Source organism: Nyctereutes procyonoides, unplaced genomic scaffold (assembly GCF_905146905.1).
Source record: "Nyctereutes procyonoides isolate TBG_1078 unplaced genomic scaffold, NYPRO_anot_genome, whole genome shotgun sequence".
NCBI classification, from domain to species: Eukaryota; Metazoa; Chordata; class Mammalia; order Carnivora; family Canidae; genus Nyctereutes; species Nyctereutes procyonoides.
This window is the reverse complement of record NW_026575035.1, coordinates 5059815-5085525: the sequence shown is the minus strand read 5'-3', so window position 1 is coordinate 5085525 and position 25711 is coordinate 5059815.

Sequence of the window (25711 nt, the reverse complement as noted above, 5' to 3'; positions counted from 1 at the left end):
TCCAAAACAAACTATTGTCTTGAATGATGGCTGGATATAGTAGAAAAAATACAAAGCTTGAAGTCAAAGGGCCTGAATCCAATTCTGAAATGTTGCAAATCATTTACCCCTTGTGAAGATGGCAGGGGCAGGAATCCTTATGGGGATGAGGTAAGGTGACATGCTGCACTCTTGCTGCTACATTGTAGGCCCCCAGCAGATGTTGGTTGAATCTGACTCTATGATGCCTAAACTAAGATAGTCATGGGATGCCTTTGAGCTTTCAATTATTAGAATCACTATTTGGGGCCCCTGCCCACTTATTTGGATTATGATATACATTTTTAGTTAACGCACTAAATTTGTTTCCAATCATGAAAAGACTGGATAGTACTCCCAAGTCTTCAATAATATGATTCATTTTTCACTGCACCTTTAGGACAAGGACTCAAGCCTCTGACAAATGTGCACTCCACAATCCTCTTGAGTGTGTCCACGCATGACCTACCTATCACCTACACAAGGCCTCAAAGTGCTTTCTCTTGAGGAGACCAGCCCATACCGATTTGCTACCCCTTAGTCTCAGTCCTCAGTCCATTAAGGTGCCTTAATCCTAGTTATAAAACCAGTCACCTGATGAGGGATAGAGAAACAAAACAATGTCTCACCTGAGGGAATGTCTAATGAGCATGTCTGCTAACAATAGAGAAGATACTGTTTTACTATTTTTATGCCTATCATTATCAGAAATCCTTTGTTATTGCTGAGATCTAGGACTGAGTATTCCATTAAGCCCTTGGTCTTTTACTGATATTATTTAAAGTAAAACCCTGGTAAAGAAAGGAGCACAACTTCAGATCAGAATATAAAATCAGTGGATGCAAGTGAGTGAGTAACTACTTAGTGAAGTGAAGAGAAAAATGAGATATAAGCTACATTTAATTTATTTTATTTTTTAAAGACTATCTTTATGTAATCTTTATACCCAACATGGGGCTCAAACTCATAAACCCTGAAGTCAAGAGTTTGCAGGCTCCACTGACAGAGCCAGCCAGGCCCCTCTATAAGGTGCATTTTAAAGGTATCTGAAGAAATGGTTCCCCATGTGATTTGTGGGAGCCCCTCCCTATAAAGTGCTGGAGCACTGAGTGAACTATTTTGGAGTCCTGCATCAGAAAAAAATCACCTACCTTTTTGGCAGAAACTGTTAGAACCTCCCAAAACACCTACCGCTTCCGTTTTACAAGGTCACTGCTAGAAGTACAAACCTCCCCTTTCCGTCTTCTCTTGAAATCTTGCCTGAACATCAGTTTCACCAGAAATTTCTATAAATTTCTTCTGTAGTCAGTTAACTTTTTCATATTTTCAACTTCCTCTTTGCCACCTCCTCGATTTACTTGAAACAAGATGTTTCAAGTAAGATCACTGCTTCAGAAGCAGGCCTCTCCAGTGGAAGTAACTTTTCCTGCTACAACCCAGGTACTTCATTGCCAGACGACGGAGTAGTTGCCTGCTCTGTTACCTGGAGTTCCTTCAAGACTCTAGATTCTCTCTGCTTGACCTCCGTTGAGGCTCATACCCTCAGATGTAGCATCTTCTCTCCTTTTTCATTGCTGATCATTAACTGTCACTCGCTCAAAATTCTACCTCTTGGCTCAAAATCTTCCTTTATACTACACTAAATTTGACAATTTTCCTGCCAGTGTCTTGGGCACCTACTTGGTTCTATCTGCTTTGCACAAGAAAGGTAGACTAATGACAGCTGAAAAATTAGTGTGAATAGTCACATGGCATATATGAGTCCTAAAGGCTGAAGGGGAGTCTCCATAAAGACATAATGCTGAACTGAACCAAAATTTGATTTACTGTGCTGTGTTGGAATGGAGGGGCAAAAAACTCTGTCGATGAGAGATTAGTGTACAAGTAGCTCTACCTCTCCCCATGACTCCAAATAATACATGGCCTTGCTTTCTCCCTTACACTGGCCCTTCTTTCACTCATCCTCCAAAGTGTGTAACTCCAACTTCACTTGTATATTCATTAAACACCAGTAGCGGGGTTCATTGTCTTCTTATTTCACAGCGGGTGAGCCATTTCCTTGGTGACACGGGAAAATGACTGCACAGGAAGCTTATTGTCAGCTCCTTCTACCCCCTCAATGTACCAGTTAAGGGCATTTGAAAACCAATAGATTCTAAAGCCATTGAATCTGTTATAAGAGTTGTAAATGCCTTCATTCTGTCCTGTCTTTCCAGATGCTTTATCAAGGAAGAAATGTTGGAGTTCAATGGGGATGTACACTTACCAGTTCCTGGCAAGGGTGAAAGAAACTGGCAGGTGTTTCTCTTTTGTTTGTTCTAATTATTATGACCACTTAATGCATGAATGAGGACTTCTAGACTTGCATTCTTTTCTACTCCGACTGCTTTCATCATACAGGCAGGCTGCAAAGTAGATATGAAGGACATACCTGACACAGTCCAGTGTACCTATTCCTCCCATGACTTTTTCTTCCATTCCACCTCCACTTCCCACAGCACGATCTTAGACTACGATTACCTAATTTCCAAAATCTCCAACACTAAAACCCTGCTTTCCAATGATAACCTTTTTCCTTCTTACTTTGCTTCATCCAGAAAAGTCTTCTATCTTGATGCAAACAAAATTCATTGACTCTATGAATGTTTCATTCCTTTTCTTCTCTTTTCTTCAGCTCAAGCTGTCATGCACTGTATTGTAATGACTCTCCTGCAAACGGCTTCAGCTTTCCCATCTGCCTCAGTTGCATTTACCAATAAAAATTCTTAGCCTGGATGAAAATTAAGACAATATTCTATTTGATCTCTCACAGATGAGTTACTTCCTGTCTACTTAATTAAATAGGAACAGAGACTAGGTAGGCTCCCATTTTCAAGATGGGTGAACTTCTACTACTGCACTTGTTCCCTGTTTCTCTTATTCCACCCAAATCTCTTAGATTCCTCCTGTTGAAATTGCAAGATTTGCTCTCTCAAGTAGTAATGCATCATGCTGGACGTGGTTTCTTTTTGTTGTTTATTATTCCAATCTGGCTATAGCATCTGCTCCTGCTTAATATGCTATCTTTTCTCTTTTTCTTTCAAGTACTTATGAGGGCAACTCTGGGGAGAGTTCAGACTACTTTGATTTTTGGCAAGATTAATATAAATATCACATACATTAATGGTGTTCTCTCCATTTTCTTCCTTATATGGGGTAATGTTAGACACTTCGTAGCATGCCCCCACCACCTTTATGTTTCCTCTTGTTCTGTTGAAGGAATTTCTGATCTATTTCTAAATGAGCTTTTTAGCACTCAGCTTTTATTGAAAAAAAATTTAGTCAAAAATTTATAAATTTATTTTGTAATTTCCCATAGATATTTGAAAAATTTATTACTTTACTGAATCTTTAATTTGTTATTTATTCATGTCTTTTGAATTTGGTTTATTATGATTTTGAATCTATTGGCTCTATTCTTTAATACAGGTAGATATTCCTCCTCCTTGTCCCACATGATTCCATATTCCTTTGTTTTGTTTTTGTTTTTGTTTTTTTGTACATTTTGATATCTTCAGGCAATATCAGTTAGATTCAAATGCACATTTTAAAGAAAAAAATCCTGACTCTTGGGTTGTATTTCTGGGGTAGGAGGAAAGCATTTATAATGGTTACCCTTTAAATTTATCCCAGCCAGTCTTAGTTGGATTTTAAAAGTTACTCTCAATCTTTTACTCCCACTTTGCACATCAACTATACCAGTTATCTTGCCCCAAGTCCTAAAACATATTACATTTCTCTAAGTAGGTACTTTTGACTCTTACTGTATTGAAATTTTGGATAAGAATTAACTTCAAATTTTTTTCCTATTGTTCAAATTCTCCTGGTCCATAAGCACCATTTTTTTTGCTCTTTTCTTCAAAAATTAGAGAAATCAATCAATCAAACAAACAAACAACTTATTTTTAAAACCAACCTTCTATTTGTGACAATTAATTCCATGCTATTCTCTGGAATCCTTCTTCAACAATTGTCTCACTATTCTATCATATATATTTAGTCTACCCAACTCTTTCCCATCAGTCTTTGTGTATTTCAGCTTTTTTTCATGCTAACACTTCCTATACTGTGATTCTTCCTCAATCCATTGCCCGTCATCTAATTTTCTGAATTCTTAATCACCACTGACATAGTTGGACACATTCTCTCAATGATTCCTCTTGTTGACCTTCTGCAAATCTGCATTTTAATCATCTTCCTAAATTTATGATCTTTCTCTCACTCTTCCTGGAATATTTGCATCTACTCCTCTCTTTCCTTACACACTTTAGTTTGGTAATTTCAAACACTTGTCACCATTTTTTCACTTCCATGTAAATGACTGTGAAAACCTTGTCTCTAGGTGTTGCATATTCCCTAACCTGTGTTAGGACCTGTGTTTTTACTGCATTGTGAAATGTCTCTCATGGGGCATCTGGAGCACTTTCAAATTCTACAGGTCTCTCCTTCAAAACTATTCTTCCTGTTTTCCTAGTCTCTCAGGCAAGACTATCACTCTCTCTTTTTTCAAGCAATTAATTCCTTGATACCATCAGTTCTATCTTTGCAGTATCTTTGCACTCATCCCTCTGGTTCTTCAATAGCATAAATTAGGACCCCATTACCACTTGTAAATAACATTTTACCTATTTCTCAACTAAGAACCTTCAACAATATACTAAAAACCAGCAAAACACACCAAAACAAGGTAGACTAAAATATAATTTAAGTAAAAGGTCATTATATCAATCAGAAATCTTTTACTTCATTCCTAAACTACGAATTGCTTATCACTCTTATTATTTCAGAAAAACTTGAAAATAACCTAATTATGAATATAGTGACTGAATATTTTTCCATGTAAAACACAGGTCAATTATCTAAGCACAATTATAGCATTCTGAGTAAAAAATTTCCGTTGTTTATATTCCAAGAAAAAACAAACTTTCCTAAAACATAATTTTCTCTATAAAGTTGACAAGAACGGGCCTCCTAGCTCTTCCTATCTTCCTCTTTCTCTCTTTCTCCAGTCAGAGTTTAAAAGAAAGCATATTTTTGGTAAATTGCACTTACAAGGAGAGGGGAAGATTAGAGTTTTGAGAGCAGACATATGGGATGCTTTCCTGAGACAGAAGGATAGAGAAGAAGAATCTCAAAGCTCCTCTACATCGTCAACTTTCACATCTGTGCCCCACTATAATTCTGTGTCTGAGTGCACCTTGAAATGTAGAACTTTTAGAGGAGGAGAAATTGCTGTAGTTCATCTGCTTGAGAAGGCTAAGAATTCTGAACCTAAGAGGTAGAAGTAAAAGTAGAAGCAGAATAAGAGGCAGTGAGAGCAAAATAATCTTCTCACACTGAAAAGATGTCACGGACATGTCCCAGCGTAACTACAAAAGGAAGAACCAATATAAGTGAAGAGCCACAGCAGTGATACTATGCATTGAATTCTTCCTGAGATGTCACATGACACATGAACTTATGAGTGTGTACAGCAGTAAAGATTCAGAGATCAACTTTCTTTGTTTAATCAATATTGGAGAGGGGGAAGCCAGATATGGGAATGTTCGTTAATGAGGGGACTCCACTACTAATGAGTCTTTTTTTTTTCAGAACATCTTTTACCAAGAATTCAACATGGGAAGCATTCAGTCAACAGGATTCTTCCAAAATAATAGTTAATTGACCATTCACTTTTAATAAGAATTGGCTATTGTTTCTTACACCTGGAGGTGGTGTAATCTGTCAAGTTTTCACCGTTGATCGGGGATATAGTGGAAGGTCAAGCAAAGTAATGCCTGTGTCTCAAATCCTTGATCTATTTGTATATGTCTCCCCCTCCCTCAAGATGGGGAATGCCTTAATAACTTACTTACTCTTATGTCACCTATAGTGCATAGCACAATGTCTTGTATAAGTAATGGACTCATACAAAAAACTTTTTTTAAAGATTGTATTTATTTATTCATGAGACATACACACACACACACACACACAGGCAGAGACACAGGCACAGGCAGAGGGAGAAGCAGGCTCCATGCAAGGAGCCCAACATGGGACTCGAACCTGGGTCTCCAGAATCATGCCCTGGGCTGAAGGCAGCGCTAAACTGCTGAGCCACCCGGGCGCTAAACTGCCCTCATACAAAATCTTTAATGAAATTCTTTGATTGCCTTAAAATTAGAAAGATGAATTTTACTCATAGGAGTTGCTGCAGAAATGAAATTCAAAACACAAGCTGTGGAAATATTGCAAAATATCTTCAAAATTTCAGTTTCTGTGCCATTATATATTTTTGTGTCATTGAATCTAGTGTTGAGTCTTTAAGTAGAAATGCTTGGAGATGGGTTAGTTTATTTTACCCAGCACTTTTCTTTTCATTATCTGAAAACAAATGATGATATTGCCTTACTTTGTCCAACAAGTTCTTTAAAATATCTAAGTTAGAGAATTCATAAAATTAGCCAAATTTAGATAGATAAAAATCTTAAATCTTATTTAGTTTGGAAAATATCAGACATTGATGGGAAGAGTATTTAAAACCTATTAAACATACACTGCATAAATATAAGTGAAGTGAGTTTCTAGTGGCCTTGGGTGTTTCATTTAGCCTGACACTTTAGCCTTTCATTACTTTAACTTTTCTTTTTTATCCTTTGTAAATCCACTAACTTTCAAAAACTCTAGACATTAATGTTTCCTCAGTTTGGATCTGATGCTGCCATTTCAATCGCTGCATGTTTCTTGTAGAGATTATTATTTTGTGGTTGCTACTGGATTTATTCATTAGTTTATTCTACCCATATTTACTGGTTGCATTTATAGGTCACAATATGTGTATGTTGCTGAATTTACAGAACTGAAAAGACACAATGTTGGCCCTCATGAGTTACAGTACAGATTGGAAGGAAACATGCAATCACAATAAAAATGGATTAGCTGCTTTAGACTGGCAGACGATACTGAGCAAGTGGATGCCAGTGTCAGGGGTCTGAAGGCTGGGGTTGTATCACAGACAAATTCATACTTGAATTGAGACTCACACTAAGAAAGATTTTGATAAACAGATTCTAGGCAAGATATCACAAGGAATTGTTATACAGATGAAGTTCCTCACAAGGGCTTCCAGCCAAGGGGTAAAGGAAAAAAAAAAATAGGGCTGAAATATGGCTCTGTCCATTTGCAGGGCCATCATCCCTGCAGCACGGCTGGTTCAGATCAAATAGAGAAGTCCTTTTGCCAATTCATTTGTTCAGAGCAAATACCTTATTGTAATCCATCTGCCCTGAGGGCGCATTTTAAAATACTGTGCACAAAGGCAACCTCTGTGCTATCAGAAATGCTGGCCATCTCCTTACGAGAACATGAAAGGGCAGGGAGGCAGCAGAAACTGGTAGTCTGGTGAGTGAGCAGTAGTGAGGGAGGGACTAGCAATACATGATGAAAAATGCAACATAGAGGCTAAGGAATGTCAGAATTTTTAAATACTCATTGCATTGGGTAAAAGGGTTGTGACTAACTAACCTAATCAGGGTAGTAGATTCAGTGGAGTGGAGAGAGATAAACCTGGATGCAGCAGATAGTGAAGTGGTCATAGTGAAACATCAAGAGAGAGTAAAGGCAGTTAAAGAGAAAGAGAGAGAGAGAGATTGAGCTGCAGGGGACAGGCTCAGTGAATATGTATGTTTAGATATGCATGTGTAACAACCACCCAACTCAAGACAGGAAATTTCCAGCACCCCAGAAGGCTCCCATGTGCCTCCTCCTATTCATACCCTCCTAGCCCCAGGAGACAACCACTCTACTGATTTCTATCACAATAGATTGCATTTGCCTGTTCTTTAACCTCATACAAATACTATCATGTAAAACATGTTATTTTGTGTCTAGCTTCCTTCTCTCAAATTTGGACTGTGAAATTTATGTTGTTGCATCTAGCTTTAATTTGCTCTTTTGCATTCTGTTGTATTCCATGGTATGAATATACTAAAATTTTTTAAACTGCTCATTTTTTAAGTCTATTGGTGAAGAGTTTTTGGTTGTTACAGTTACTTCAAGTTGTCAGTTACTACAACCATTGCAGCAGTTCACATTCTTTTGTGACAATTCACGTCCCATTGTTTGGGACCTTTGTACCCATTTCTTTTGTGTATATATCTAAGAATGAAATTGTTAGATCATAATGTAGGTGTATGTTTAGTTTTAATAGGAAAACACCCAAATTTTCCAAAGTGGTTGCACTGCTTAACCCTGCCATCAGCAAAAGTATGAGAGTTGTTAGGTATCTTTGTTAACATTTGTGTTTTCCACCTTTTTTATTTTTGCTTGTCTGACACTTGTGTGCTCTGTTTCATTGTGATTTTAATTTGCATCTTACTGAAGCTTAATTTTGTTAGCATTCATTCGTGAAATAAATTCAAATTGGATGAAAGACCTAAATCGTGAGACAGGGAACCATCAAAATCCTAGAGGAGAACACAGGCATCAACCTCTTTGACCTCAGCCATAGCAACTTCTTATTAGACATGCCTCCAGAGGCAAGGGAAACAAAAGCAAAAATTAACCATTGGGACTTCAAGATGAAAAGCTTCTACACAGCAAAGGAAACAATCAACAAAACTAAAAGACAACCTACGGAGTGAGGGAAGATATTTGCAGATGACATATATGATGAAGGGTCAGTATCTAAAATCCATAAAGAACTTATCAAACTCAACACCCCAAAAACAAATAATCCAATCAAGAAATGGGCAAAGACATGAATAGACATTTTTCCAAAGAAGACAGCCAGATGGATAACAGACACATGAAAAGATGCTCAAGATCACCTATCATCAGGAAAATACAAATCAATAGTATAATGAGATATCACTGCACATTGGTCAGAATGGCTAAAATTAACAACATGGGAAACATTTATTGGCAAGGATGCAGAGAAAAGGGAACCCTCTTACATGGTTGGTGGGAATGTAACCTGATGCACTCACTTTGGGAAACAGTATAGAGGTTCCCCAAGAAGTTAAAACTAGAGCTACCCTATGACCCAGAAGTTGCACTACGACATATTTACCCAAGGGATACAAAAGTACTGAATAGGGGCACATGCACCCCGATGTTCAAAGCAACATCATCAACAATAGCCAAATCATAGAAAGAGCACAAACGCCCATTGACTGATGAATATATATAAAGAAGATGTGGTACATATATGCAATGGAATATTACTCAGCCATCAAAAGGAATGAAATGTCGCCATTTGTAATTATGTGGATGGAGCTAGAGTTTATTAAGTTAAGCAAAATAAGCCAGAGAAACACAAGTACCGTACGATTTCATTCATATGTGGAATTTAAGAAACAAACAGATGAGCATAGGAAAAGGGAAAAGAAAAAGAGAAGGAAAAAACCATAAGAGACTCTTAAAGATAGAGAACCAACTGGGGGTTGATAGAGGGGTGGTGGGTGGGAAATGAGCTAAATGGGTGATGGGTATTAAGAAGGGCACTGGTAGTGATAAGCACTGGGTGTTGTATGTAAGTGATGAGTCACTAAATACTACTCCTGAAGTCAATATTACACTATATGTTAATTAACTAGAATTTTAAAAAAACTCAAAACATAAAAAACTACACAATCAGAATTTTTGATGATTTTTCTATTTGATCATCTATTTTTTTATTATTGATTTGTTGGAGTTCCATATGTATTCTGAATATGTGTCTTTTTCAATATATGCATTGCAAATATGTTCTCCCATATTATGACATGCTTTTTCTCTCCCTTAATGAAAGGTATTTTAGAAAAGAGAATTTTGTAATATTAATTTTGACGAAGTTTGAGTTATTAATATTCATATGTACTATTTATTATATCTTGCCCAGCTCAAGGTTATAAGGATATTCTCCTCTTTCCTTCTGCAAGCTGTATTGTTTTGGTTCTTTTTTTTTTAAGATTTTATTTATTTATTCATGAGAGACACAGAGAGAGAGAGAGAGAGGCAGAGACACAGGCAGAGGGAGAAGCAGGCTCCATGCAGGGAGCCCGATGTGGGACTTGATCCAGGGATTCCAGGAACATAACCTGGGCAGAAGACAGGCGGTAAACCACTGAGCCACCCGGGCTGCCCTGTTTTGGTTCTTACATAAAAGCATATGATGCATCTGTAATTCATGTATGATGCGTGGATCAAGTTTTTTTTATATAGATATAAAAACAGCTCCATTTATAGAAAAGAAATCCTTTCATGACTGTTCCACAGGTGTCAGTGGATTTTGTTTTGTCTTTTTGTCTATTCTTACACCACTACAGTACATAGTTTCTATAACTAAGAAGTGACTCTTGATTTTGGCTCAAGATTTCAGGGTCCAGGGATTGAGACCTGCATTGGACCATGCTCACCTTGAGATTCCTTGCCCCTCCATCCCCCTCCCCTTCTGCTCCTCCCTCTGCTCTCTCTCTCTAAAATAAATAAAATATTTTTTAAAAAAGATAACAGTGAATTTTCCTATTCACAAAATTGAATTATTTACCCAACTTATATTTTATGTAGTTACTATTGAATTTTATAAGTACTGTGTCCTTTTAAAATGTATTTTATGTCCATTTCATATTTTCATATTTTTTGTCCCATCATTTCTCTTTTACTGACTTCTTTTGCATTATTATTAAAATGTTATAATTCCTTTTCCTTATTTATCAGCTTGTTACATGTTCACTTACTTTATCTAACCAAATAAATGCATCTTAGTACTTGAAAAGAATAGGTATTTTGCCACTGGTGGATATAGTGTTTGTTATATAATTAGTTTAAATTGGTTATTTGTATTGCTCAAATTAAGTTTAATCTTATTCAAATATTTTTCTGTTCTTTTACAATTGCGGAGAGTAGTATGTTTCACTCTCTAAATAGGATTGTAGATTTGTCAAATTCTCCTCTTTGTAATTTCTATTTCATAAATTTGTCACTATGGTAGGTGTATGCAACTAGGAATACTGTATCTTTCTATTGAATTGACCTTTTTTATTCTATTTATTTTTTTTTTAATTTATGATAGTCACACACACAGAGAGAGAGGCAGAGACATAGGCAGAGGGAGAAGCAGGCTCCATGCACTGGGAGCCCGATGTGGGATTCGATCCCGGGTCTCCAGGATCACGCCCTGGGCCAAAGGCAGGCGCCAAACCGCTGCACCACCCAGGGATCCCTGAATTGACGTTTTTTAAAATCAAATGCTCCCCTTTATATCTTGTAATACTTTCGCCTTAAGGTTCACCTTTTCTACACCTAATATAGCTACCTAGCTTTTTCTTCTGTTAGTGTTTTCTTTTTTTTTTCTGTTAGTGTTTTCATATTTAATAGTTCTTACATTTTTATTTGTCCTTATATGTAACATATATTTCCTATAAACAGCACGTATTTATTCATTTTTTTGGTCTGGAAGCCTTTGGCATTTAATTGAATTATATATTCCAGTTATATTTCATGTAAGTATTAACATAGTAATTAAAATTGTTTTTGTTTGCTCGTTTTCTGTTCTTCTTTACTTTGTCCTATCATTTCTCCATTATTTATTAGTTTTGGGTTATTCAAGCATTTTTATTTCATTTTTCTTTTTTATTAATTGGCTTACTGAAAATTTACTTGAAATTAATCTCTGAAGTTATTTGATAAATTACAACATGCAGGTCATAGCATATAAATACTTCATTCCTTTTCATTGCCAAATAATATTCCATTTCTGAGTTTAATCTTCTACAAGTCACTCTCTATAGGATTTCTTTCCTCAAGTTCTAGCTGCTTTGGCAGCCCCTGACTCCAATCTCTTTCTCTTCAGCACAAGGAGACTGACTATCTTTGAAAGAAGTCCATTCTCTCTAGCAAGAAGTGATGAATCACTCCTGTAAAAAGCAGATATTAGTGAAAAACTCACTTCTGCGTGTCTTCTTTCTTGTAGAATTATGGCTCCTCAAATCCTTTTTGCATTGGCTTTTCTGTGATGCTTCTAAGCAGTTTTGTTATGTATTTTGTTCCACTTTTGCATTTGGATCTGGTGGAAAATTAGCCTGATATGAATAACTCTATTAAGGCTGGAACTGGAAGTTTATTTACTCTTTCTGTAAGCCTGGTTCAAAATCAGAGTAATATGGAGATAGCTAAGAGAGGAGAGTGAGTTGGGAAGTGTGTGGAAATGGCAGATATGTCAGCATGCTTGTGTCCTAAAGGATTCGGTGGAAAATGAAAGGTTGAGGACTCAGGAATTAAGAGCTCATATGAATAAATTAGCATTGCATTAGAAGAGACGCTTTGTATAGGAAGAATTTCTGAGATTGGTGCCAATGCTAATAGGTATACAAATGGAAGGGCAGAAAATTGAGGTAGTTCATGTAAACTCCATTTTCTATGTGAAATAAAAATAAAAGACATTGTTCTGAATAAAAAAAAGGGTGGTAGAAGAAGGAAGTCTCAGAATAGTAATGAAGCTTTAGAATACATGCTGGGGTGATTACCAAGGAGCCTGGCCAGAGTCATTTAGCAGGATCTCTGAGCTGCATTCAAGGGCAAGCCAAACATCATAAGTTATAATATCTTTTGCCTTCATAGGTTAACTTAAAAGGCAGCTCTTTGGCCACAAGGACCTGGGCCATAGCTGTCCTTTTACCTTTGTTGTCTCATCTTGAACTTAGGCTATGATTATATGGGAATTTATCTTGAGAACTTTTGGCATTGGGACATATCAGTTTTAATTCTTAACAGTCATTACTGAAAGTTCTATGAGTTAGCTAGAGGATATAGCTAGAAGAGATAGAGAGTAGTAAATATGATTTTAGTGTCCCGTTGGGTTATGTAACTTTACAATATTGATTCCTTGTAGAGAATCACATTAAATTTAGTCTCAGTATGTTATCCTTAAAGGAGGAATGTTATATACTAACACACTAATTCATTAGAGTGCCTCTTTCCTGCTACCTCCCTGCCTATACTACTATACTAGGATCCCAGCCAGTTCTTCACTGATCCAGCAGCTTGTTATGACAGAAATAGAGGTTTAAACCTGGTCAAAAAAGCATATTTCTAATCTCATGAACCCATAACTTTATCTTACCTAACAGGATAAAATTTAGAAATCTTAAGAATCAAAATATCATGGTGGCAAGGTCTTACTGACCAATACAATACTATATTTTATTTACTGGAATAGTAATCACTGAACTAATGCTAATTCAATGTGATTCTTTCCCTACTCATGATGAATTAGCCACAAATATTGTTGCATAACAAAGCACCTCAAAGCCAGTGGTTTAGAGCAACATAATCTATTATCACTCACATATCTGTGGTCTGGCTAGGTTTTGGTTGCTCTGGGCTAAGTCCACTATGTCCATTTGGGCAGCTTTGCTCTGTATCTTCCTGAGACCAGCAGGCTTGCCAGAGCATATTCTTCCTCTGGCAATGACAAAGATACAAGACAGCAAGCATAAATGTGTGAGATCTCCTATGGCCCCAGCATGAAACCTGGCACACTATTACTTCTTGTGCCCGTTTCTCATTGGCCAAAAAGTTCACATACCCAAGCTCAAAATCAGAGAAGATGAAATATACACTCTACCCATGATGAGGCCATGGCAAAAGGATTTATGAATGGAGAAGTAAAAATTGGGATCCCTAATGCAAACTATTGCACATAGCAACATATACTCCCGTCCTTCCTTGCCAATTCTTCATGCAGGGCTCAGGAAATTTCTTGGAAGTTACTCAGCCTATCTGTATATAGAACCAAAGTACACAGGCTTGGTTGGTTGTTGTTGTTTGGTTTGGTTTTCTTTTAAATGGACAATCTAGAGTAGTAGGGCATCTCTGACATAGAGTGGTATTTATGACTCAGAATATCCTTGAACTAAATCTTTATGATTTCATCCCTAAAGTGACAAACAACATGCAAGAATGATTAAGGAGAATGAGCTCTGCAATTAGAAATATCTAGAGTACAGACCCAACTCCACTAATTTTTAGCTGATAACTTTGCAGCCTTGCCTTTAGTAAGTCATTGTGAAATGAGAACATCAATAGTGCTCATCTCTATATAGGAAGCTGTTGAAACAAATGAAATAGCACACACATGCCTCGCACAGAGTCAATGATCAAGAAAGATAGTTATTATTTCCATGGAAGCTGTCACAGAATGTAGGGGAGATACTAGAGTACAGAAGTAGTAAACTAGTCTTGCAATGAAAGAATGTTTTCAGGGATCCCTGGGTGGCGCAGCGGTTTGGCGCCTGCCTTTGGCCCAGGGCGCGATCCTGGAGACCCGGGATCGAGTCCCGCGTCCCGAGTCCCGCTCCCGGTGCATGGAGCCTGCTTCTCCCTCTGCCTATGTCTCTGTCTCTCTCTTTCTCTCTCTCTCTATCTGTGACTATAATAAATAATAAAAATTAAAAAAAAAGAAAGAAAGAATGTTTTCAGAGGTATTGGATGTTTAAGAAGGATTTTTCTAATCAGTGAGGTAATTAAAAGGTAACTTGAGGATTAATTGTTGCTACATCATATGAATGAGAATGATTAAGTTATATAGGTATAAACTTGTCACTCTATCCAATGCCCAGGTGACATCCTCCACATTTTCAGTTTTCTTTGAAACCATATTCTAAAAGGTAACATTAAGACCAAAACAGACATGAAATTTGTAACTAGCTAAGCTGATAAATGGTTCAGTTGCTAGAAACTAAAATGCAGCTGCAAATATCATTCGTTAAATTACAAAATTACAAAGTAATTTTCCTCAAATGCTACTACCTTATAGGTTTATTAAAAATTATGTATACCATATAGGTAAACACAATCCATATTTTGTTGTTGTTGAAGAAATAGTGATTGAAGTTCTAAACCATGAAAATGTTAAGTTACAATAAAAGGCCACTTTCAACTTTGCCATTTAGAGGCTCACTTATTGTTCGTAACTCTTATAATTGAAGCCTTATTATATTATCTTGCTGCACAGCGTGATTTCCTGTTATTTGTCTAATGTTTTTTAAAGAACAGTAATTTAATAACTATAGTGATATTCATCCTCGGCTCCCAACAAATGTGCTATTTCATGAAGCCTGCTTACAAAACACAGTTGTAGTCAATGTGCATTCCATGCTTGCCATTAGACAACTTTGAAAACAATGCAAAGCAGAAAAATAATCCCAAGGCCCCATGATGTTACTTTTAAAAAGAAAGGAACTTTAAATTTTAGGGCATTACAGTTTTATTTCTCTTGAAAACACTTTCAGTTTATATTTGCTCCTAAGAAAATTGATTTTATTCCTTTCTCATAGAAAAATCTGAGCTGTGTATTTCAGTTCCAGAGAAACATTGTTAAGTTTTATTGTCTCCACAACACACAAATATCCTAGCACTATACTGCCCAACAAAAACAAACAAAAGCTCTAAAACTATAAATAACACATATATTGTTTTGCTTTCATATTATTGAAAATATAGATCAAATATAATTTTTGAAGAGAAATGTGAGATATTTACCCTTCTAGTTCAGATTTGGCAATGGAATTGATGCATTTCAATAATTATTTAATTTACTGACTAGGGAATGGATAAGGAAAAGACACAATATTTTATCTATACTGTCTCTTTAGTTATATGAGCACTGCAATTTGAAGCTCTAAAATGATAGCTAAGTAGATATCAGAACCCTAAACTGATATATTGCATATTTGCATATTTTTAAGTCCTTTTCATTTATTATTTTTCATTTATTTTTAAAGATTTTATTTATTTATTCATGAGAGACAGAAAGAGGCAGAGACATAGGCAGAAGGAGAAGCAGGCTCCCTGTGGTGAGTCTGTTGTGGGACTGGATCCCAGGATCCCGGGATCATGCCCTGAGCCTAAGGCAGATGCTCAACCACTGAGCCACCCAGGTGCCCCTAAAATGTCGTTTTTAATCCTTGAAAGCAACACATCAGATTTAGGGCATTTTGTTTAATGCCTTAAATATCCTTTTTTTTTTTAATTTTTCTTTATTATTTATTTATGATAGTCAGAGAGAGAGAGAGGCAGATACACAGACAGAGGGAGAAGCAGGCTCCATGCACCGGGAGCCCGACGTGGGACTCGATCCCGGGTCTCCAGGATCGCGCCCTGGGCCAAAGGCAGGCGCCAAACCGCTGCGCCACCCAGGGATCCCCTGCCTTAAATATCCTTAATAAGCCTCATAATCTAGACACTTTGTTTGACCATGGGACTTCACTATGCCTGAGTCCTCCATTTTTTAACTTTTACATTTATTTTGCTTTATGTAATTATGGAAACAATCTATTGTCAAAAAATAGAATGGGATGCTTTTGTTTAGTGGTCAAAATGTGATACAAGATTTTGGAGGAGACTGTTATTCTAGCGACACATGCCATCAGAGTAAGAAGGGACCCTTCCTGTGTATCAAAACAACCACAATTTCTCTTATATCATAGTTTGATATATTTTACTTTACCTCTAAATGTAGTTTGCGATCCAAACTATCACTTGCCAGTTTTTTAGGCAGAAAAGCTACCTGAACTTTTCTAAACATATTAAATAAATCCTTTAATAATAACAGTGGTTATTTTAGGGACACCTGGTGGCTCAGTGGTTGAGCATGTGCCTTTGGCTCAGGTAGTGATCCGGGGTCCTGGGATGGAGTCCCCATGGGGCTCCCTGTGGGGATCCTGCTTCTCCCTCTGCCTATGTCTCTGTGTCTCTCATGAACAAATAAATAAAATTTAAAAATAATAATAATAAGAGTAGTTATTTTGAAAAATTTGAAAAGGATTTTTTTAAAATTTGTATTTATTTATGATAGTCAGAGAGAGAGAGAGAGACAGAGACACAGGCAGAGGGAGAAGCAGGCTCCATGCACCGGGAGCCCGACGTGGGATTCAATCCGGGGACTCCAGGATCGTGCCCTGGGCCAAAGGCAGGCGCTAAACCGCTGCACCACCCAGGGATCCCTTGAAAAGGATTTAAATCTTATCCAAATGGGTTGTCTATCCGCAAGTCAAAGAAAAATCATATTTTTAAACTTCATGGTAATTTCTTTCTCAAAGAACTAGAATACAGACATTTCTTTATTATGCTATTTTATTTTACAATTGTTTTACATTTCCAGTAGATAGAATCTGACTTCTAATGAGTTTCAGGAAAGAATTTGTGACATTTACCTGAACTAAGTTGGATTTTTTTAAGTTCACATCTCGGGTCTATTGTCTTTTAGAGGGAGTGGTGTTTTGTGTGTGTGTGTGTGTGTGTGTGTGTGTGTGTGTGTGTTCTCAGGGTGGTTGGCTACAACTTCAAAAAAATGCATTTTCTTGCTTTACAATTCGATGGCTTGAGTCTTTAATTTGTTCTGTTTCATTTTTGTGAGATTTATACTCAAACTATTTAAAGTTATATTAGCCTATCACGTGGTGGGGAGGGGAGTGCTCCTACTGCAACACAAACAGCAGGTGGCTGTGTGGCCCCACATCCCTCACTTCTTTTTTTTTTTTTAATAAATTAATTTGTATTGGTGTTCGATTTACCAACATACAGAATAACACCCAGTGCTCATCCCGTCAAGTGTCTCCTTCAGTGCCCGTCACCCATTCACCCCCACCCCCCGCCCTCCTCCCCTCCTCCCCTCACTTCTTAAGGGCCACGTGTTCCCCATCACCTTTGAAGTGAGGAGCATTAGCTGGAGTTGCGGGTCCTGTGGCCTTCACTTTGCTGGTAGTGACCAGCGGCAGAACCAAAATCAATCTCTGTCAGGCTTGTAATGGAGCACCTCCCTAATTTATGAGACGGTTTTCCCATTAACAACAAAATCTTGAGAATTAAATAAAAACAGGCCAGCCCAAGTGCTGCCGTGTAGGTGAATGTGGGATAAATGTTGATAAATGCACGTGCCTTCTGCAAGCCTGACTTTGAAAAATTCTGTGTCAGAGTTTTAGGTCACATTTTGACAACAATTAGGAACACTGAAATAAATAGTTGGCAATTCTTCTTTGTTATGACAGGAGATGTAAAGCCATCTTTACCAAGAAAAAGCTTATTTTATGAATATGAATTGTATTGCTGCCGTGCCCAGCCATCTTGCTGTGACTGAGGATCTGTAGGCACTTCTATTATAAACCAGAGTAGGATGCTTTTGAAGATTTGAAAATTTTGGTTAAGCTGTTTTCACCTCATTATTTGTAAAATTCCTGTGCTGCTACAGCTACAGTTCCATGCTCCATAGGGAACTCACAAAATGTTTTTTTTTTTTTTAATTAAGTTAAATGTCAAAAGTTTATTTTTAGTGTGAAAAGAAATCTAGCTGTTTTGTGAAATGTTTTGAGAAAATCTAAGTGACTCAAGAGGACTGGCTGAAATGCTAAACTCTTTAAAGTTTATTCTAATTTTATCTATTTTGTAAACTTCAAAGATATACCTGTTGGTAGCATCATGAGGAATTCATTTCTCTGATTATATCATCTCTCTATGTTCATTGATCTATAGCCCATAACTTAAAATAAGAAAGAGATATTTAGGGATGACTGGGTGGCTCAGCGGTTGAGCATCTGCCTTTAGCTCAGGGCATGATCCCAGTTCAGGCTCCCTGTGAGGGACCTGCTTCTCCCTCTGCCTATGTCTCTGCCTCTCTCTGCATCTCTCATGAATAAATAAATAAAATCTTTTTTTAAAAAAAGATAGATATTTAATGGGCTGGGCTGGATCTCTATGGGTAGAAAACTATTAGCCCATCTGGTAAAAAATTTGAACTGTCTGCAGTTACTAATTGATTATTTGAGCTGAGTTTTTCAATTTATTTAAAAACTGATTAGTAACCCTGCATCCCATACAGTCATTGCATTTGTCTTCCCTAAGACTTCTCTGAAGAAAACAAATCAAAGCTAAGTGAGTAAGTAAATAAATAAATAAATAAATAGCAGCTTTTAAAAATATATTAAAGAATAAGAACAAAATTACTGAAAATCACAGAAATTGAAATGTAATATGCATAATCTATAAGATTAGCACTAATAAGAAACAAATATATTTATATATTTCATGTACAACCAGACACTCATAATATATTGTGCTAATTTAAGTGGTCCTGCGTACAGTGACAAATATGCATGTCTTGTACAAATATGCATACAGCACCTCACACGGTGTTCCTGGTTGGTGTAAATGCAAGTTTAGGGGATGGCTCTTCTCCACATGATGATTCATGGCCTTCAAGTACCTTCCATTCTGTGGTTTTACCACTCACTAGGGCCATATTATCCAGCCCAAGAAGAGCAAACAGAGACATGGAAGTGCATTCACATCCTAAGGGCCTTTTCCTATAAATGGCAGGTATCCCTTCCCATCTCAGTAGATTGACTAGGTGACAGTCACTTGGTCACAGCTAACTCAAGTCCAGCTGTGATATCTACTAGGAAGAAAAGGGCAACACAGATTTGTTCTGCTACACTTACACAATGACCAAAAATTTGTTTTCTTTTTTCTTTTTCTTTTTTTTTTTTTGCTTGAAACAATAAAAAGTTATTCTCTCACAGTTCTGATGGCTAGAAATCTGAAATTAATGTGTCTACAGGACTATGCTCCCTCTGACAGCTCTAGGGAAGAATCCTCCCTCATCTCTTCCAACTTCTGGCATTTCTTGGCTCATAGCTACACAACTCCAATCTCTGCCTCTGTCTTCACGGGCCTTCTTTCTGTGTCTCTGTTTCCTTTCTTCTTCTTATAAAAATGCCAGTCATTGACTTTCTGTCCTTCCCTCATCTGCTGTGATCTCATCTTGATACTAACTAATCATATCTGCATAGACTCTGTATCTAAGTAAGATCACATTCTGAGGTTCTTGGTGGACATGAATTTTAGGGGGACACAATTCAACCCACTATGCTCTCTCTTTACAAAATCATCCCCTGGGTGCCAGAATTACCTTTTTGAAAACCCAAATCTGAATACAACCCTCCCTGCATGAAATCCCGTGGTGCCTTATCATCAAATCAGATAACAGAATAAAGCCCAGATTCCTCAGCTTTAGAGAATATGCTCAGAAAAGTTTGGCTTCTGTCCTCATGGAGTTTATCATCTATTTGGGATTCAACTGATAACAATACAATGAAGTGACTAGAGAGTTTGATGTCTAATTGTATAGAACATAACATAATAGCAAATGCTTAAAAAATATGTGCCTACTATGTGCTAGGCCTGATCCCATTAACCCCCAAAGAAATGATTAGCCTTGTTAGTCCTCACAGACAAGTTATCTTATAGGATAGCTGCTCTTAGTACCTCCAATTCACATATGGGGAAACTGAGGCAAGAAGGGTCAAGAACTTGCCCTGGGTCATACATTAAGGAGTCAAGGAGAGTCCTGGGAATTGAACCAGTAAGGCCAACACCAGAGAATGTGCTTTTTAATTTTTAATTTTATTTTTTATTGAAGTATAGTTGACCAAAAAATTATAACTTAAATGTCTACCGACTCTGAAATGAACTAATTAGCAAACTCCTACAACTGAAATGCAGCAGTAATTAAGGAAAGAGGTGCTCAGAGTGTCTAAAATAGAATCTATAAAGTATATGAATTAACATACTTGCATTTTACATATAACAGAGCCATTAAAGTGGCCACACAGATTCTAATTAGTTTTTTGCTCCTTGTGTAGTCCTGAAGGGTGTTACTTGGATTCCTAGTCTACCATAAATTAAAAGAAAAGAGAATGAGAAAAAAAATAGATGTTTCCATATACATGTTCATTGAAAACAGCCTTCTATGCAAGGAAGACCAGATGACAGGTGAATAAATACACTGACAAATCAACTGATCAGCCAATCATAATAGTTTGAAGCTACTTACTATACAGTCAAACTATCTACATATCTTTCAAAAACATAGTTTCCATATTATGTCCTTCTTTAAGCCTTTCTTTTTTAAAAAGATTTTATTTATTTATTCATGAGAGACACAAAGAGAGGCAGAGACAGGCAGAGGGAGAAGCAGGACTTGATCCCAGGACCCCAGGATCACGACCTGAGCCTAAGGCAGATGCTCAACACTGAGCTACTTAGGTGCCCCCCTTTAAGTCTTTCTTGACTGTTTATCAGAATCATCACTATCTCATCTGGGCTCTAAATCTCTCAATATTTTTTACTTACCTCCATTATGGCATTTATAACATTCCCTTTTTCTAAACTGTAAGCTTTTGTGCAATAGGAATGGTTTATTCTTTTTATTTTTGAATCTTTTCCCACTCTCTGTTTTTAGAACAATGCTTGCCATAAAAATAGGAGAAATGGATGAATCAAACCACATTCCAATAATATTAGATGAAATCTTGTACTTTAGCAAGGGGAAGTACAAAAACTGATACAACACAATTTATAAATGGATGTTCAGATTACAACTTCATTTTCCTTAGAGAAGTAAATCTTGACTTAGAAAAGTTTATCAATATATAGTATATGTCAGTTATATATATATATTTAAATGGATATGTAATATTAAGTATATTATATATGTAATATTAAATATATTATCAATTTTTTATACTGTTTTGATATATAAAAATAGAAATAATTCCAGGGCCAATTTGAGTATTACATGAATTTCATTTCATCATAGTTTAATTTGAGCTTACATAGCATAAATAAAGTTATGGGAAAATTAAAGATTTCACTTTGGATCGTAAGCACCATATTTCATCACTATAAGAATGGTCCGAGAAAACATCTAAAATCTGGAAAGGAAGTTTTAGAATGTTCTGAAATTTATATTGAATTTGACGGTCCTGAGATACAATGCCTCAGTATAATGTCCACTAATAAGCCATTACCCTGAAAGCCTCAAACACATATCCAGAGATTAAGGGAGTCATCTGTGTTCAGATCTCCAAACTCCCAAGTTACCATGCTGTTTTTGAGACAAAGCAGCTTCATATTTTTCAAATCTACAAAGTGCAAACCAAACTTAGTCACTCGTTTAAAATCTGTGTGTCTTAAATTTTGCAAAGTGAACAAAATTGCCCGATATGGACTACACTTCTTTCTTTACATATTGTGCTACTATGTTTAGAAAGAGTTCTCTATTATGAATATCTCATTAAACGATCATCTTAGTAATTTTTCTATTTCAAAAAATATTGCTTCTGTCAAATCTCCGTTTGGTGGATAAACATATTTATTTAATCTTTGGGGCATAGAAGTCATCATAACTTCTGAAGATGAAAACATAATCATATATGCTATTCATAAAATGTTTAGGACATAAAAAACACCTCTATTGATACCACAAGTGAACTACATGTCAAATTAGTTGCTAAGTCAAAGATCCCATAAGAATAGAAAGTATCATTTGTTTTCCTGAAAATGCTGAAAGTATGGCAAGCATGGAGACTTCAGTTTTATTAACTTTCAAGGGCAGATATGTGTGAATCTTGGATGACACAAAGCCAGCCTATTCTGTTTCTTTAAATATAAATTAAAACTGCTAATTTATATACTCCCTGAAGAATGAGGTTTATAATATAAATAGAAACTGACCCTTAACTATAACGGCACTACCGGATGCCGTTATAATAAGCTCCCCTAGATGCCATGGTGTAAATGTATTAGCTGTACTAAGAGACCCACTCCTGCTATAATTATGTTAGGAACCAATAAGACAGCTCAGAAATCAATATGCTAAGACAGATAGAGTAAAGGACCATGGCCAGCCCACTGGGAATAGATTAGTCTGGCAGGTCCCTAGCTGAGTCATGAAGAAGGGGATATCTCTGCTGTTGTAGAAAGCCATTAATTGTAAATTTTCCCGAACAAGGAATTGAAGGGAGAGCTTAGACTGTGTTGTTCATACCACTCAATGAAAACTGCAACTCTTATTGATCAAGAGTTAAGCTTTTTATTCTTATTTCAAAATCCAACGGGGCAAAAATCTAAATGTTCAGAGGGATTTTTGAAGCTTTTCCCACAGTGCAACTGAAATTCTTCCTTGGTTATTAACTTGTCTGAATATTTTTAAAACTTCTAGGCTGGATCAATGCAATCGTATTTAGACAATGGCCCTCCACACTGACACGTTTACTGGTGTGACATCGATTATCTAAACAATTAATATACACATGTCATATAATATGACAAAAAGAAATACATTCTTTGCAAAATTTTCTACAAAATTTCAGGTTGGCAATTACCTGACTATTAAATGTTACTGTGTTTATATTCATAAAGACAAAGAACTGTTGCAACTTATTTTACTATATATCATTGAATTTCCTTAATACTGTTAGCCTTATCTGAGTAATTTGCTTAGTAGACAGAAGCAGTCTAAATTAGTATTGCTAAGAAAAAGAAAGGAGAAAAAAAGAAAAAGCAAGCAAGTAAGAGGGAAGAAAGAAAGGAGAAAAAGGAAGAAAGAAAGAAAGAAAGAAAGAAAGAAAGAAAGAAAGAAAGAAAGAAAGAAAGGAAAGAAAGAAGGAAGGAAGGAAGGAAGGAAGGAAGGAAGGAAGGAAGGAAGAAAGAAAGAAAGAAAGAAAGAAAGAAAGAAAGAAAGAAAAAAGAAACAAAAACAAAAGGCCAAGCTTTTGTGGTTACAGTTTGGCACATCTGCTCATGTCCAATCAAGCTTTCAAACACAGAGTAGTAAACAAAAGCAGCGATCAAGCAAGGACAAAGTCAGACACATAAGTGGTTTGAATGAGTGTGCAATTTCTGCCCATATGACCATCCTGACACAATTGCTCTAATTTTCTTTCCAGAAATGACTGATAAAAGATTTAGGTAATTGCTATGGAGACAGACTTCCTTCCATCACTAGGTATCTTGAATAATACAGCCTCAGGGTCATAAGATGGAGTGTCAGTTTCTGCAGAGTCCTAAATTAATACTTGTCCCTGCTTTAGCTACACTTCCTGTACATCTAATGAAGTGAATGTAATTTATTTTGACAATGTATTGAAAATCACTTGATCAAATGACTATTCCATAATGAACACAAAAGGCAACGTAGCCTTAGAAACTATAAACTCCAAAATAACATAAATACACATCAATTTCCGAAAGCATATTTTTTTCTAAAAACTGTATGCTGTCAGAATAAGTATGGAGCAAAATAGTTTCTAAACACATAATAGTTCATGCGAATGTAAAAAATACATGTATTTTGCTCTGATGCCTGAGATTGACCCATCTCCATTCAGCACATGACCTTGTCCCCTCTAATCAAACTTAATTTATCTGGCTGATCTTTGCATTTCTAACTATTAAGTAGCACACAGAAAAAAGACCAGAGAGCCACAAAATGGCTAGTACTTGGAAGGAATTTCTGAAAATATTATAGATCAGACTTGCCAGAAATTTTATCTTCACACATAAAGAGTCAATTTACAGGGGAATCTTTAAACACCTCCACTAAGACTTCATGACATCAGGCAAACTATAATTTGGAGGTCTCCTGAATGTTATGAAGTTTTCAATAGGTAATGAAATCAAGCTGTGGGCTAATGAAAACTCCCTATCCTGACATCATAAATAAACAGAGGGTTACATCATTTGTTAAAAGACACACGATGCCAGACTAACGTACAAGACAGTTTTTTTACCAACATGGAAAACATCCTTAGGTCTTGTGATGAAGTTTTTATCTTTCCCCCAGTGGAAAATATTACCTGAGATTTGAAAATATTAAAACTCTTGAATTAAGCATGTATGTACAATATGTACATATTGTATGCAATAATTGCATGCAAACATGTACTATGTGTACATAATTGCATATATGTACAATATGCAATTGTACCAGAACCAAATGCATGAGTTTTGTCTCCAGAAAACCAGTGGAATACCTTAGAAACTGATAGAGGTAATGCAATAGAAATTTTTCGTTTTCACTGAAAGGAAATGCCCTTGGTACCATCTTGGCAAGAGGGCCAAAGCTAGGCAAGTGTCTGTACAGTGGCGCTGTGAAAGTACAATGTAGTGTTTAAATACAGCCAGGCAGAAGCCAGTGGATAATGCTCAGTAATGGGTTAATCAATACTTATTATGGTTTTATTGGTTCACTAAAGAGAGAACAGAACCTAGTGAGCACAGAGTCGAAAAAATCACTGCATCTGATCTAGATAACATCTACTCTCCCTAAGGGATTTCCCTATTCAAGAATCCAATTTACCATGCCTGATTGACAAGGATTGGATCCTAGGGAATCACATAACTCTTTTTAGGACCCAATAAAATCCTAATGGATTTGTCTGACTGGCCAGGAGACTTCTAGTTTTACTAAACTGAGGTGGTTTGTTGCAATTAGCCTTTATTCCGCTTGCAGTTGAAAAACGAGGCTATTAGGAATCATCCCCCCCTATAAACACTGGAGTCATGCTGAGATGTGCCCACTAGACAGAGGGACTGTGCTGTATAAGAAGAAGGCTCTTATGATAGATTGGAAACATTTGAAAGCATCTGAAAAAAATGGTCATCGAACAAGATTCAAATGAAAAAGAGGAAAAGTCCAACTACATTGTGTTCTTAAAATCCATTTCTTGGTCAGTTATCCTTTACGATGCATTTCTCATTCAGGTAACGGACACAGAAAAGAAACTCTCTGTTTGAAAATACCTTGAAATGTGTACCTTTTGCTATCTGAGCTTCCCCTTTAATATGGGAAGTTTGA